At 44.5% G+C, this 11,215-nt stretch overlaps 1 pseudogene; it reads right to left on the bottom strand.

Moving 5' to 3' along the window:
* Nucleotides 1-826: 826 nt before the first annotated feature.
* Nucleotides 827-905, bottom strand: LOC119256487 (U2 spliceosomal RNA; annotated as a pseudogene).
* Between the last annotated feature and the right edge of the window lie 10,310 nt (nt 906-11,215).

Genomic DNA, 11,215 nt, shown 5'->3' with positions numbered 1-11,215 from the left:
CTGATGAGACTCAGCAACAACAAAGAAAATAATCCAGTCAAAAAATGGGCAGAAGAGCTAAAAAGAAACTTCTCTGAAGAGGAAATGCAAATGGCCAACAGACATATGAAAAAATGTTCAACATCACTTGCAATCAGGGAAATGCTAATCAAAACTACCATGAGATACCATCTCACACCAGTGAGAATGGCACATATTAAAAAAACTAGCAACAACAAATGTTGGCGAGGGTGTGGAGAAAAAGGAACTCTTCTGCACTGTTGGTGGGAGTGCAAACTGGTCCAACCACTATGGAGAGCTGTGTGGAGATTTCTGGACCTACTAAACATAGAGCTTCCATATGATCCAGCAATTCCACTCCTAGGTATTTACCCAAAGGACACAGAAACATCAATTCCAAAGAGCACCTGCACCCCTATGTTTATAGCAGCACTGTTTACAATAGCTAAGCTTTGGAAACAACCCAAATGCCCAAAAGTAGATGACTGGATCAAGAAGATGTGGTACATATATACCATGGAATATTACTCAGCATTCAAAAAAGATAAACACATGCAATTTGCAGCAACATGGATGGCGCTGGAAGGGATCATGCTCAGCGAAATAAGCCAAAAAGAAAAAGAAAAATACCGGATGGTCTCACTCATAGCAGGAATCTAGAAAACTTAAATAAGGGACCAGGAAAATGAATATAAGAAAGTGAAAATCAAAATCAACAAAAAACTATGAACCAGAGACACTTTTTGGGGGGTGGGGGGCGGGAGGGGAAGGATTGGTGTCAGAATGGGGCGTTTGCAATTGTATGGGGGAATATAAAAATAAAATTTAAGATTAAAAAAAAAAAAAAGTTTAACTAACAGGAACAGATATTACACTTGATCTTAGCCAAAAGGCCAAGAAGCAATCATAAAGTTTTAACTAATTTTATTACATTGAAATAATATAAAGTATCTTTCCAATCAAAGAGCATGAAACTAGAACTTAATCACGGAAGGAATCTAGAAAATTCACAGATTTGTAGAAATTAAAATATTCCTTACAATAAAAATTATATTTATTTAAAGTGTGCAACATGGTGTTTCATATATATTATGTACATACTGAAATTATTACTGATTACTATAGTCAAGGTAATCAACACATTAACAGTATCCCATAGTGACCATTTTTCTTCCTTTATTTGACTATGGGGAATGAGCAGACCAAAAACCTGCTCTCTGTAAATTTCCAGCTGACAATAAAGTATCATTAACTCTAGTCCTCATGCTCTACATTAGATCTCTAGACGATTTCATCCTACAAAGCTGCAACTTTGTACCCTTTTGACCAACATTTCCCTTTAGGCACCTCTTCACCCTTGGTAAAAACTGTTTTACTCTGTTTCAAAAACAGCATACTCTTAAATAAACAATAGGTCAGAGAGGAAATCACAAGGGAAATTAGAAAATAGCTAGAGACAAATGAAAACAAAAACATAATGAAAACGTCTCAAATATAGTGCAAGGAGTGCTCAGAGGAAAATATATAGCTATAACTACACACATTTATAAAAGAAAAAAGATCTTAAATCAGTAACCTATCTTCATATCTTATGGAGTTAGAAAGAGAATAGCAAACTGGACCCAAATTATCAGAATGAAATAAATAATAGAGGTAAATAAAACAAAAGTAGAAATATAAGGAAAAAAACAATAAAACAATAAAATGGTTATTAGAAAATATTAACAAGTTTCAAAAACCTTTAGCTATACTAACTGAACAAAAGACACTCAAATTTCTAAACTCAGAAATAAAATTGGAGACTTTACTACCAATATCACAGAAATAAAAGAATTATTAGAGTATATTGTGAGCAAATTGAATTATCTAGATGAAAAGGAAGGATTCATAGAAACACAACTTAACCAAGACTGAATCATGAAGCACAATACATGAGTAAAGATAAAACTAGTGAGGTAAACTCTGTGATAGTAATAATGATAATAATAATCACCATTTTCATTATCTTCCCAACCATGCTCCCTCCAAACAAAAACCCTGAACAAGATGTATTTGCAGGTGAATGCCACCAAATCAAAACTGCAGTGAGATACTAATTCATACCCACTAAAATAGCTTTGTTTTTTAAAGAAAAAGGAAGATAAATGTGAGTGAGAATGTGGAAAATTTTGAACCCTGACACATTGTTGATGGATTATGAAATATACAGCCTTTGTGGAAAAATGGCCTGGCTGTTACTAAAATAGTTTTATATAGAATCATCATATCCAGAATTAGGTATCAATATACCTGAAACAATTGGAATCAAGGTGTTAACCAGATAGACACCAGTGTTCACAGCAGCATTATTCACTGTAGTCAAAATGTAGGAATAACTCAAATGTCCATCAACAATAGAATGGATAAACAAATTGTGGTATATACATACAAAAGACTACTACTCACACTTGAAAAGTGATGAAATTTTGATATGTTATAAATTGAATGAAGCCTGAAAATATTGCTAAAGTGAAATAAGCAAGATACAAAAGGACAAATGTTGTGCGACTCCACATATCTGAGGTATTTAGAATAAGGAAATTCATAGAGACACAATGCAAAATAGAGGTTACCAGGGACCGAGCAAGGAGTTATTGTTTAATGGGTTAAGCTTTTGTTTAAGATGATGAAAAAACCCTGGAAATAAATAATTGTGATAGTTGCACAGCATTTGTAGGGTAAGGTAAAAAAGTATCAGGCTTTTCTGCCCTCTCGCCATTAGGATTGATGACAGAACCCTGTGGTCCCGAATGCATGCCTGATAGTGGCACCTGGAGTGGGGTGTGGGCATATGTAGATGGGATTCACCTGGGCTGAGATTGGCTTTTAAGGGCAGTGTCACGGGGACACCAGCAGAAGCAGAGAAGCAGAACGAACAGTAGAGCAGAGAGCAGAACCATGAGAGAAGCAGAGAGAACGCGAGAGAAGGCCGGAGAGCCAGAAAGAATGAAGACTTGCTGGGGGCTGGGAGGCCTGCCAGCCTCCCGGCCCCCCGGCACGCCTGCCTGCTGTGTACCTGGTAAATGCCAATAAAAGCCTGCAAAAGCCACTGAGTGCTCCAGGACTCTCCTTCACCTTGTCTGCATAGACTCAGAGATCCTGCTCTGTGCCCATTCCTGCCCCCTACAACATTGGGACTATATTTAATGCTGTGTGTCGGGGAAATGATTTGTCAGGTTTTTCTGGCCTCCTGCCATTAGGATGGAGGATGGATTCCTGCCAACCTGAATGCATGCCCGATGGAGGGCACCTGGATTTTGTTACGTTGTTATATTCTATTTACTTTTGTGGGCCATGACTGCAGTATTTACATTTGCCAAGGAAAACTTGTAGAACTCAAGAGAGCCCAGTAAAGAGTGAAGATTCGCAGGGGCTGGGAGTCCTGCCGTCCTCTCGGCTCCCAGCCCCTGCATCCCTGCCTGCCGTGTACCTGGTAAAATGGCAGTGAAAGCCGGAAAAAGCCAACGAGGTCTCGGGCACTACTCTTTACCCGTCTGCTCGGATAATAGAGAACCAGCTCTGCCTTCCTGGCACTACACTAGGGAATTGTGCACTTAAAAATGGTTAAAACATGGATGGAGCTGGAAGAGATCGTGCTCAGCGAAATAAGCCAGAAAGAAAAAGAAAAATACCGGATGGTCTCACTCATAGCAGGAATCTAGAAAACCTAAATAAGGGCTCAGGAAAAGACTAATTATAATATAGTAAAAATCAAAATCAACAAGCAACTATAGACCAAGACACACTACTCGGGCGGCGGGGACGGGCGGAGAGGAGGGATTAGGGTCAAGATAAGGTGGGGTGGAGGGCCTCCCCTGGTGGCTCAGTGGCTGAGTGCTGCTGGGCTGCGAGGCTGTTGCAGCCTCTGCAGCGCCGGTTCGTTCCCCGGCCGCCGGCGAGGGTCCCACAAAAAAAAAAGGGGGTGGGTGGAATTATATGGGGAATGTAACCAAAATGGAAATACATACATTGTGCAAAAATGAAAAATGATGTAAAAAAATATATAAAATAAAAAATAAATGCATACACAATCAAAGAAAGCAGCAAAGAGTTTAAAGTATGTTTGAAGTTCAGTTAAAAGCTTGCATTTTAGGACTGAGGAAATTCAGTAATGAATTTTCTGTTATTTAGGCATAGTTCTGGGAAAACAAGCCAGTGAGAAATCACATTTGAAAACTGGGTCTGGCCTTCGCTGTTGGAATCTCTGCTACCTCTGATGGAGAATGGCCATCTGCATGCTCTGGCAGATGTCCTTATTGCAATTTTCTGCCACACAATCCACAATCTTGGACTTCACAAATGCAATGAAACATGTACCGGAGCACTGGCATCAGAAACTGTGGGATAGAAAGATTCAAACCTTTTTCTTGTACATGAAATAAAAAGTGTGCTTGGGTTTCAGGCCTAGAATTCCTGGTAAGGGCTATAGTACACTGACACGTGATAGGACTTTTTTTTTTTTTTTCCATTTGTAATCTCACATATAAAATGGAAAGAACAACTGTCACCTACTTTGAAGGATCATTATTGTACTTGACACATGGTAGAGACCAAGTAATAGGCCGTTGGTATTATCAGTGGGTTTTTTTTTTTTTTGTTATTGTTTTTTTAAAGATTTATTTATTTATTTATATAAGCACTGGGTACAGTCAGAAGCTTGGGAGGGTGAGAGAATTCACCAGAGCCAGAGCGGGAAGCAGAGCAGGCAGAAGGACCGAAGTACACTGCTAAGGGGAGCAGCGGGTGAGTCAGGAGAGGTCTGCGCGCCATGTGGGACCCTCGCTGGTGGCCAGGGATCGAGCCAGCACTGTAGGGCTGCGGGCAGCTCTGCAGCCCAGTGCTCAACCACTGCACCACCAGGGGAAGCCCGGTTTTTGTTTTTTGATAACCACAGGATGGAGACGCAGGCTGAGACATGGTTCTTCCAGTTGCAAGTTCACCCTGATTCCCTTTTTCCAACTTCTTTCTCCTGCTCCTGTTCTTCTGTCTCATTTCTCTTCCTCCCCTCCCACACATGTGGGTCAAACTTCTGTAGGCAAATTTCTCAGCGGTTTTCCTATTCCAGTTTAAGGGAAAATCCCCACTCCAAGCTTTTCTCAGACTGGATGAGTAATCAAATCAACATCAAATAGGTTATCAAGAGAAAATCAATTTAATAACATGTGTATGGAGAATTCACATCGCTGTAAATTCTAAAGTAAAATGAAGAAAACCAGGGATATAAATCTCATGTTGAGGGCCTTGAGGCATCAAGGAGAGAGGAACGGGAAATGCTATATGACAGGGAAGGGATGACTTCATTTTTTTCTCTGAGAGTACAAAGATGAATTTTTCAGATAGAGATGTATGTTCAGTGATAGAGCTGTACCTGGCGATGCCCTCCCTAACTACATTTTTCTAGATCATAAAAAGGGGAGCAGTGGTCTCTTCATGTTGGAAAAGGGCAAAGGACTGAGGCAAGAACCAGAGTCTCTCCCCAGATTCTTGGGCCTTCACTGGTCTTTACATAAAATAATCCGCGTTCTTTAAATAATGGTAATGATTTTTTCTGAAGTTAAAAGGGCCTCAGTTAACCTTAGTTCCCCTTACCAAGGTGATACTTATTGAGGTCCTCCTTCGGGCATATTGGGAAAAGCCTGTATGTCCCCTTTGTGGAGGTTTCAGCCGCATTTTCACCTCCTTAGATCCCATTACTGTAACTGGTGGCTGAAGAGAAGACTGTCACAGGTGGTGCCCCGTGGAGGGGGTACTGGTGAGGAGAGATAGCCCCAGGGAAAATGCTAAAACGTGTCGCATTTTGGGGTGGAGACTCTGATGAGAATATAAGCACTGCAGAAGCAGCCCTCAGGATTCAGTGTTCGGGATTCAGCATGGGAGCAGTCAGCGCTTGGGATTCAGCACTTTCAGATCTTCAGCTATTCCAGGTTCAGCAATGTTGGCCCCCACTGTACTGATCTTCCAGAAGGCTGTTGTGGGCCTCTGAAGGACATGAGAGGCCTCCAGCAGCCAACCTCAGAGAGGAAACATTCGGAGGCTTTGCAAGTAGCAGAGCAACTGAAACTGTTTCTGGTTTTGCTGCCATTGCAGCCTGGCAGGGAAGGCAAAGACCCAAGCTGTTTGACTGTGGCAGCTTGTCGGGTCGTTCGGCTGCTGCAGCTGCTGCTTTGAGTGTCGCTTGTCTGGTGCTGTGCTGGGGCATCTGGGAAGCTCTGGGAGTATCTCCTGTTGCGTCTTCTGTTGTCTTCATGAGTCAGAGCCTGGTCTGTAATCTGGCTGCTGTGGGTTCCAGGTCCGCAGTGGCAGGAAGACGCCATCTCGGCATGTGGCCTGTTGTTCAGAGAGGAGGGAGCTTCATGTCTTCAGTGGCGGGAAGATGCCATCTTAGATGCTTTTTTGTTTAGGACTTGAAAACACTGGACACTGCTTCAGGTGGCATCAGTAACTCTTCATTATTCCCTGGTTTGTTGAATAAATCCCATTGCTGTTGTTCTCTGAGCCTGAGTAGTCTTGCAGTTGTACACATGGGTAAACTCAGACAGTGACCAGTAAACTATCTCAGCAGTGTCCTTGGTTGGTTTTAGTGCCTCTTGTTGCCCTTTGAAAGTTCCAGACACTTAGCCACTTGCAAAGCTTCTGAACTTTCCCTCTCTGAGATTTGCTGCTCGCGGCCTCTCATGTCCTTCAGAGGCCCACAACAGCCTTCAGGAGAGTGCAGTGGGACCTATATTGCTGACCCCGTAATAGCTGAAGACCCAAAAATGCTGAATCCCAAACACTGGCTGCTCAAATGCTGAATCTGGAACACCGATCTATTATGCAAGTGCTTTCCTTGCAAGACACACCAAAAGTGGTCTGTCCCCTTTCCACCAAGGTGGTGTTCTCGCTCACTGCAGTATCTTCATAAAGTTTGCTGGATCACAAGTGTTTCTAGTGGTCTTTGGGGAGCTGTCAGCCTCCGGCCAAAGGGTAGAGATGTCGTGTGGACCTCAGTTCTCTAGGAAATGTTGAAGAGTAGGATGGTTGCAAAAAGAAAAAAGAATATCCTCGATGTCAAAAAACATTACAAAATCTATGCACAGGATTTCAGGTATTTTACTCACTAGTCAGAAAATATCTTCATTTTTCAACACAATTGGTTCCTGCTTTTCATGTGTATAGCAGCCTTGTTTTTCTGTTTTCTGGTTTTTCAGCCTCCATAAAATTACAAGCCACTGAGCCTTTCAATAAGTGCAAGAACAGTGTCTGCTCAGAACTAGACAGCAAGAGGCTTGCAGACCTGTCAGGCATGAGATCCCCTGCATATATCTAGGATGTCTTTGAGAATGCTTTTTGGCAGACATCAACATTTCAATCCATAAAATGAGTAAGAATTTCCCTCTCCCAGGTGTGGGGGACCTTGCATAATTTGTTGAGGGCGCAAATAAAACAAAAAGGCAAAGAAAGGTGAATTTCCTCTCTCCTGAAGCCGAGATGTCCTTTCCTGTCCTGGGACAGTGGAACTCCTGGTTCTCAGGACTTCAGACTCACTAAATCACATCACCAGCAGCTAGAATCACAAACTCTGTGGTAGAGGATAAAACCCCGGCACCCTATGTCCCGCAGCCCCCCAGCTGATCACAGTCCCCCCAGGTGACTGCTGTGACTGCTCAAACACTGGGGCCTCTTCCAGGGCCTCTTTTCTCCTGTTCCAACCTCACCATCTGCCAGATGCTTACCTGCCTCCATGGAAAGTAAAGTGAAAGGCTGCCATCTCAGTCGAGTTTTGTGGTCTCTTGTTGGAAGGACCGATAAGTTTCCTACTTGGTGTCCCCGCATGTGTGTCAGGTTTCTTTGCCAGCAGGTGCAGTGTTGTCATGTGTGTCATGCATCCTACACATAATCACTGAGGGTCAGCTCCTTCTCAGGTATGCCCTAGTGAACACCTCCCTGCTCAGAAATGGTTGCTTAGTGATGGAGGTGGAAATGTACAAAATAAGAAAATTGATTATGTGGTCTTCATGTGGGAGGAAGGAAAGGATCTCAGTGCTATAAATGAGAATGGTAGGAGTGCCCACTGCAAGCCAGGTGCTCCGGGAAGCTACTCTTTCTGGGGCTCCCAGTCTGGCGGCAGAGCAACCCTCGATTGTTTTGGCAAGGCGTATAGACTGGCATTGTGAGGACCCTTGTTGATGGAGAGGTGGGTGCTGGACATAGAGCAATTGAAGTTATCAATTAAAAAACAAGCCCTCATTTATTAAGCCACTGATAAACAGTGGGAAAGGCAAGGCCAGAAAAAACCTGGCTGTGCTGAGAGTCCTTCCTAAATGAAGATTAACAGGTGGTCCTGATAATATGCCTCTGAGAAGTGGTATAAATATAGGCACCCAAATTTAAGCCAATTTGCGATGCTTTGGACTCCATGCCTGTGGTCCTGATGCCTTGTCCAGTTTTAGACAAGAGCTGCCAGGGACTCTGGCGCTGATAAATGGTCCCTCCCTCGCTGCAGATGAATGGCTGCCAGCAGTTCTCTGGACTGGGCTCTGCCTGCTGTGTTGTCAATCTCCTGAGCCTTGCCAAGATGCTTATAACTTTCTCCCTTCCGCTGCCAATTGAATTGTATGCTTGTATTATTGTAATGTGGACTTCCCCCAATTCCTATTGTGGTTATGTGCATTTGGCTTGAGTCCTGAGCAAAAGCTTTCTGCTCTGGTGGAAGTTTGCACTTTTGAGATCTAAACTTAATATAACAAAGAGGCTAAGAACAGACCCAGCTTGGTGGGAAGTCAAGAGAGGAGGTCCTTCATGAACCGGCCAAAAAGACTGTGAGGATCAGGAAAACTAATGCAGGTTTTAAAAACGTTTGGAGTGCATTGCACAGCATGAACAACCCCCAAAACCCAGTTTTTTTTTAAAAAAAGATTTATTTATTTATTTATTTATGCAAGCACTGGGTACAGTCAGAAGCGCGGGAGGGTGAGAGAATTCACCAGAGCCAGAGCGGGGAGCAGAGCAGGCAGAAGGACCGAAGTACACTGCTGAGGGGAGCAGCGGGCGGCAGGAGAGGTCTGCGCGCCATGTGGGACCCTCCTCTGGTGGCCGGGGAGCAGCCGGGGATCAAACTGGTGCCGCAGGCTTCGGGCAGCTTCGCAACCCAGCGCTCAACCGCTACGCCACTGGGGAGGCCCAACCCAGTTTTTAGTAAAATTTATGACTCGAACAAATGTCTCATATATTTTGCTTCATGGAATGCAGAGGAGAAACTGAAGGATTTCACACCTGGGCTAATGTGGTAGAAATAGAGGCACACACCTGAGCACACCCTGGTGGCCCTGCAAGCACGTTGGCCCTGGGCCGGCCACTCCAGGGCAGGACCCCAGTTGCCCAGTGTGTGGAGAGGGGTGAGTGGCATGCCAGTGTTTCCCAGTGATCCAAAGGTGTCTGTCCTTCCTCCACCCCTTTGGCATACTCTGAAGATCAGAACCAGGAGAACTGGCTGAGAGCTAATCACTGAGACTTGGATATGACATTTTTGCACAAGCAATGTCTTGGCTTCTAGGTTGGAGACCCAGTGTAACCATTCTCCTCCTGCCTGTCCCAGGGACGTCTCCAGTAGAAATGGCCTCACAGATGTCCACACAGCCAGGTCCTGGGGCCAGCGAATAGAGATGCAGTCAGCTTCTGGGCAGCTTTTGTCAAATGCAAAATGGAGCTGAGGATAGGGGCTGGAGGGAGCAACTTCTAGATCAGACTCCCGAAATCTTTGTGGTAGCCTGACAATGTCACTTCTACCAGTCTCTCGCCCCTAAGTTGTTTTTCCCACAAAGAGAAAGGTCAAGCACTGCTGAAAGGTCACACTGACCCCTGGACTCAAGCACAATGGATTAAAGTCTTGGTGGGGAAAGAAGATCCCGGGTTGCCAGCATTGGCATCTTGAAGGAAGGTGGTCTTCCCCACAGACCTGGAGCTTCTAACACAAGCTGCGCACAACCCACCTTCAGCTCTGCTGCCTTGACGAGGTGGGCCACACATGTCCCTGGCTGGGGGCATGGCCTCAAAATTCAGTGATTTGTGTAATGTCTTGCAAAGGCATGACAGATTTTGGATTGTCCTATCTATTCCCGGAAGGAGTGACATGTGTTTCCCTTTTATGATGATTTCCCAGCCAAGGGAGATGATGTGGATGGGAGAAGTATTGGGGGGGGATGCTAGAGAGGCCTGGCCACTTAAGATGATGACCACATCAGTGGAAACCTCTGCCCCAGCCTCAGGACTAGTCCTAGACATTTGAGCGTGGCTTAGCCGATGTATGAGGAAAAGGTGGGATGGCTGGGATAAGCCTTTCCTGCAAAGCCAGAGGGAGTGGTATGAGCTTGGAGAACAGAAGACAGCCTGGGGGAGAGATGGAAAAGGCTGGAGGCCTGGAAAATGTTTGGGTGTGAACTAGGGGATTGTGCACGTGGAAGTAAGTTAAAAGGCTAGAAGTGGGCAGGACTGAGGGTACGGAGAAGTGGAGCAGCAGGACTTGAACAGCGGAGTGAGAGAATCCATGCAGTCTGGGCTGAGGGAGGCTGTGGCTTTGACAGGCGCAGCTGCAGAGGGAAGGTGCTGGCTCCTCTCTCCTGGTGCCGCTGCCTGTAGAAGCCCTTCTGGATGTGCTTGTGCCATCTGCATGTTCAAAACCGAGTTCCAGACTGGGCGCTATGAGGAATATCCAGGTGTTCAGGGCCTGTTTTCCTGAAAGCATCTTTCTCTCAAGCTCCCAGACAAGCTTGGTCTGTGCTTCTCCCGCACTGGGAAGCCATGGCCTTGAGCTAGTACTTGCATTTGGGTTTCAAGGACCATTTATACATTCTGTGTTGGTCGCTTTTTTTTTTTTTTAAACCAAATTCAGATGCACAGAAGACTTCTGGTTGGGTACCATTCATAATATCATGAAGACCCCAAAAGTCAGAGCACAGATATGGCCTAGAGGCACGTAAAGTGTGGGCTTCTCTCACACGAAAATGACTACCCCCTTCCTTGTCCCTCAGATGTGTGTATTTTTCTTGGTCACAGGGTACACCGTAAAAATGTTGAATGTGCTAAATGACTGAGGCAAAAAATCGATTTGTTCACTTATTCATTCATTTTACCAACATTTGCTAAGCATCCACTCCAGGTAAGAAAAGAAACTGTCACTCAGGATGATGCAAAGGAA

The sequence above is a fragment of the Talpa occidentalis genome, unplaced genomic scaffold, assembly GCF_014898055.3.
Source record: "Talpa occidentalis isolate TD23 unplaced genomic scaffold, MPIMG_talOcc4v2.1 talOcc4.3, whole genome shotgun sequence".
NCBI lineage: Eukaryota > Metazoa > Chordata > Mammalia > Eulipotyphla > Talpidae > Talpa > Talpa occidentalis.
This window is presented reverse-complemented; position numbering and strand designations above follow the sequence as displayed.